Genomic DNA, 6,000 nt, shown 5'->3' with positions numbered 1-6,000 from the left:
AATGATTCTGAAATTTTGACGGATCCATTAAAAAATTGTGAACGAGCTATTTTAAAAGTGCACAATGTTATCGTTAGAAAGTATTACCTTTTAAACAAGATGAACTCAACACAGCATGCACACAGTGAACGCTGCAATGTGGTCAAGATCGTTGATGAGTTTTGAGGACTAAAACGAGAACCTGTACATACTGTAAAAGATGGATTCCAACCTACGAGTAAAGTAGGGGTAGTAATTACGACAATTCAAACTTTAGAGCAAAAGTTAGACAGTTCAACAATGTGTTTATTGAAAACGACCTGATCAGCTGAACGAAATTGATAGAGTAATATCAAATTTATTCTATATAACTTTACGGTAAGTTTGTAGTATAAATTCATTATTATAATAGAGAATTTGTATTAACTGTATTTCTATTTTTGATAATTGTTTAATATAAATATATATATCCGTTGTGCTTTTTGCAATGAGAGGCCGTATTCTATCTTTAATGTAAAGTAAGTTCTGGTAATTTTAAATGGTTTTATTTATTATAATTAGTAAAATGGATAACGTTTACTTGAAGCAGGTTATTTATTTTTGGCTGTCTTTTCCTTAACAGAAAGTGTCTCGTTACGCAATTTATGAGAAACATTGTGTGTGTAGAATTCCCGATATACTATGGAAAGAGGAACCCCTGTCCAAGGGATAGGGTATGTATGTTATTTCTAGTGTAGGGTAATTGTAATGCAATATGTAAAATGTATAATATAGCCGTTATGGCCTTTATGTAGTCATAATTGTCTGAAATTGTATATCACCTTAAAAGATGTATAAATTGTAAAAAGGGGCTACAAACGTATCATAATGTAAAGGACATTAGGTATTGTGAATTGTTAGTTTTAAAATTGTGTATTTGTATGTTTTTACAGGGTTTTTCATGGAGAATAAACTCATGAACTCAACCTGGTCTTTTGGGAGTTTTTCTAACTCTCTGTGGCAGGCCTGAGCACTCTGTTACATTTTGGCGCCCAACGAAAAAAGGAGGAGTCAGCAGTGACGATTGTCTGAGGTATGAACCGGACTATAGCAAGTCTACGAACTGTAGGAGCGATATCCGGCGATGACGTCAACGTGACCTTGACCTACGTTACCCGCTTCCGGTGAAGAACGTGATTTTTTCTGTGTCGTGTTTATAAACATTTTTCTGCGATGCTGTTCCTTGCTAAATACTCATCTGTGTTTATTTCATTGACCGTAGCAGTGGATCGGGAACAATTGACAATACAGGTAAACTATTGACAGTTGTCACAGACAATGTTACCAGTGTATGCAGAGCTGTTTCTGAAGAGACAATCGTGATTTTTTATTTCAGATTTGTACATGTGCTGTTTTCAAGTGAATGACTTTTTATTTCATATTCGATTAACATTTTGAACCAGCGTACGAACTTTTTGAAATAATTTTGTGTTCAGTGTGGTATTTCAGAGAGATAAGTAATGTATTTATTGCCTTATTATTGATTATTGAGATAGAAATTATAATTTCCATATTTATTTTACATATTTAAGATAGGCCTACTAGAGCTGTACTGTATCTGTAATATCAAATATGTCTCTGATCTGACAAGTAAGATTTTGACAAGTAATAGATAGCGGTTTCTCATAGTCAGTTTGGTCATGTTGTAGTGGGTAAGGTTCTGTTTACATATTTTTTTTCGAATTTAAAAAAAAAATTGCCAGTTGATATTTTTTTCAAAACTTGATCATTGTTCTTAGTAGAATGTAACTAACATTAACCTTATAGATTTCTGTTATAGTGGTGTTATGATTAGGAATATTTTGTAAATTTTTCCTTTAATTGTTTTTTTTTTAAAGTTTGCATATGAAACTTGACATTTTCTTTCGAATTTGACATTGACACTTTGACATTGCTGATTGGAACTGTTATATAGGGTGACAGATATATGTTTGATGTTATATGTTTTATGTTGAATGTTCCATGTTTATTTGTTTGGTGTATGGTGATGAGGAAGTATAGTCAGTTCATTTGAATTATCTTCTGATCATTTATATTATTCAGATTTGATTTAAACATATTTTATTTGTAATTTACAATTTCTTACAAAGGGATTGGGCACAAGTTTTCCAACTTATATTAAGCCCTCTCCCGATACAATTTTACAATGAGAAAAAATTCACATGATGGCAGTTTTATTTACATATTTACAATGTAATTTTATGTGAAATAGACAGAAACAGAGAGAGAGGGACAGAAGGGGAGGGAGACGGAGAGAGTGGCGGAGAGAAAGGGGAAGAGAGGTGGAGTTGGAGGGGGGAAAGAAGAGAGAGACAGAAAGAGATTTTATAAGATATTGATACAAATAATCTTATACATATGAGATATACATGTATATTTAAATAATTCAAAAAGACAAATAATTATGTGGTAGACCTAAGCGGACTCGGGCAACAATCACTTTGATACACAATTCGACTTTCCTTTCGTTCAAACTTGTCTAATGTCTATTATAATCCATGCCAGTGGTGTCTTCCTCCTTCTCTTTTCTGGTCCTTCATTTGTAACATTTCACACACACCCGAATGTCACCCGAGTCCGCAAAGACAAAAATACAATGTACATTAACAGTGTTCATTTTAGGCCGCGCCATTGGCGCTATTTTTTATCACTAGGCACATAAAATTATGTTTCACTGGGTCCTCGGGCGCAACAAAAAAAATGAACCATTCCTTAGCGATAGTAAAGAAATATCTGCCGTATAACCGATCTCCACCGTTGTTTTCTTGGTTTTCATGCCGAATGCGCCTCGAGTGATACAACGTTGTATTTGATTGGTCGATAGAGACATGTAACCTAACGATGACTTTGATTGGTTCGGATTGTTTCAGAAGTAAACATAACAAAAATGTCTTCGGGAAAAAGAAATACTCCGTTTGAGGAGTCCGTGAAAAGTAAAAAACGAACTGTATTACACTAGCCTCCTATTTTTTGGTGAGTGATCAATGGTCAGATAGTAACAATGACGGAACGATCAATGATTCCACAAAGCAATCGGGCGGTGCTTTAGCACAAATCCAACATTGAAGTTACTGAATCTAAGGTGGACTAAACGGAATCATCGACATCGGCCCGAATGTTTCAGAGCAAATGGCTTTCTCTTTTTGATAAGTTAATTGTTCATGGATGATAAATTGACTGACATTGTGTGAATTTTGATGTGAATATGAAGAATAAGAAATTAAAAAATTATACTAGTAAAACTGAATTACTTTTGCCTGACATTTGAATCTTTGAAGTGCATGTGAAGATTTATAATAAAAAGAAGAAAAACAAAACAACAGTGGTCAGGATAATTATTTTTCATGTTATTTTTACCTTGGCCCTACTTATTTGGCCAATGACCCCAGTTTTTCAACCCAATTGGGCCCCCTTTTTCACAAATCTAAAATGAACACTGCATTAATTTCCAATAAAGATATTTTAAAAATCTATTTGTATTTTTAATAAATAGTTGGGTTGATTGGCATATAGTTACATTTTCTTGATGAGAAAGTTCATTTTTTCCGAATAGCAGAAGTTGCAGGTCTAGTGGGATGAAATAATTTAGATCACGAAACAGTTGCAAACGCTGAACAGAGTAATTATTACATTCAAAAAAGAAATGATATGCATCTTCAACAGGGTGTCCACATTGGCAGTGTTTAAAATTAATCAAATTTGCATGAAATAAATCGTTGTTTAGAGTACTAGATCTGTTTCTTAATCTTGCATGCATAATGTTATGTTTTCTGTCACCAATTTGATAGTAGAAGGGAACTCTTGTGTCTGTAAAATTTTGAAGAGAATGTTTAAAGGCCGAGTACGTAACACTTTGTCGGATTTCGTTAACTAAATGATTCCATAGTTGGATAGTAGAGGGAAAGAAAGATGAATTAGTAAGATGTAAACGGTAATTTGGTAACGAGTAATTATTGGCATTTCTAAGGTTATATTGAGAATTTTCTGATACTAAAGGTGGAAGAAGTGATGTTAGGTAATTTGGAGATAATTTATGTTTAATTTTATAAAAAAAGCTGCAATTTTCGCCTAGAGCGTCTCATAGCAAGAGGTTCTAAACCACTTTCAGAATATAATGACTGTATACTAGTGTAAGATGGTAATCCCGTAATCACACGTGCAGCTTCTAGTTGAAGTTTTTCTAGTTTATCTGAGTCACCGAGACTACACCCATCCCATACCTCACAACAATATTCTAATAATGGTATAATATACGAAGTATATATTCTATATAAAGTGTGGCGATTTAATATATATTTAAGTTTACGCAAAACACTTATCTGTTTCGATACCTTTTTACAAATACCATCAATATGACTAGTCCATTTACAATTTCCGTCCAATATAACTCCCAAGTGCCTATGATTTTCAACGAAGTTCACACTAACATTATCAAATTTAATATCAATTACATAATCTAGCTCAGAATTATGGATAAGCAGTGCCTCTGTTTTGGAAGGATTAAACTTTACAAACCATTTATTTGCCCAATTTTGAATGTACTCTAAATCGTTGTTGATTACAGATTCAACATTTTGAGGGGATGGATTTAAATATAATAATGACGTATCGTCTGCAAACAATTTTGAAAGACTTTGTAGATTATCGGAAATGTCATTAATGTATAAAATAAATAACAAGGGACCAAGTACAGTATATTATTCAGAGGTTGATTTAGTTGCGCTGTTGTGTATATTTACCATTGATGTATGCTGGTGTTGTGTTATATTTATCTATGTGATTTCCCCCCCCCCCCCTGCCATTGATTTCAGATTTAATTTGATTTCATTTATCATATATTGATATAATAGTTGACTGTTGCATCCAGGCTTTTGACTTTGTAATATTCACCAGGTAAGTGTGTTGCTTACTTGTTTATTACTTGGAATTTACACAATCATAATGGAATTCACTCAGGATCAATTAGGAGTATGTACTTGGTGCTGTCTTCACAGAGACGGGATTTAATCCAGGTGATGAGGTGAGTGGGGCAACTGTAAAGGAATGGATTAAGACAAAGGCTATTAAAGTGGATCCTGATGTACAGCCGGCACCTGCCCATACTGTGACAGATAATCCTGTGGTGAGGATTTCAGTTTTCTCAGGGGAGGAAAAGGACACTTATGATGTGTGGCAATATGAGGTGGGATTCTTCAGTGCTCGTCAAAAGGAGGGAGAGGATGTGTTTACATGGAGTTGCAGGCATGAGGACATTATGAATAAGGCAGTACAACAAGGAGATGTCCCAGATCGGAATGCAGAGGGAATGCTACGTACAATGTTCTGGTCTGGGTTGAGACGAGAAACCAAAGATGTTACTGGTCACAAGTATGATATTGTCGGACCGTTTGATGAGCTGAGAATTGCAGTACACCAAGTAGAACGGGATTTGATGCAGCGGGAAGAGGAGACAACTCCAGGTAAGGTAGCTGATAAGGTCAAACCTGTTGTGCATATGGCCGTAGCTACAGATGAGCTGAAAGATATGAAGGGACTTATCCAGCAATTGACAACAGATATGGTAGATATGAAGAAAACCCAACAAAAGTCTACAGCAAAGCAGAGTGGAGATAAAGCAGACAAGGGTAAAAGTTCCCATGGTAACCGGAAGAAAGGGCCTCGGTCCTGGTATCAGTCCAATTATACTCATGGCCAGCAGCAGGCGAGCTTTCAGCCACCGCAGCCAAACCCAGTTCAACCACAGCATCTCCAGGCCCATCAACGAGGCAATCCTCCAGCACCACATGTACAGTATCGAGGAAATGAGCCCCAGTGTTACAGATGTGGACAGTACAGACATATACAACTAGGTTGTCGTTCTAACATAGATCATCGATGGGAAGGTTTAAATGCCAATCAGTCTGTGATGTAGGGTCCGAACAGAAACAAATGAGCATTAATTATATTTCTATACCGGAAAACTTGTTGTTCAGTATTATTTAC

The sequence above is a fragment of the Pecten maximus genome, chromosome 16 (assembly GCF_902652985.1).
Source record: "Pecten maximus chromosome 16, xPecMax1.1, whole genome shotgun sequence".
Classification (NCBI taxonomy): Eukaryota; Metazoa; Mollusca; class Bivalvia; order Pectinida; family Pectinidae; genus Pecten; species Pecten maximus.
This window is presented reverse-complemented; position numbering follows the sequence as displayed.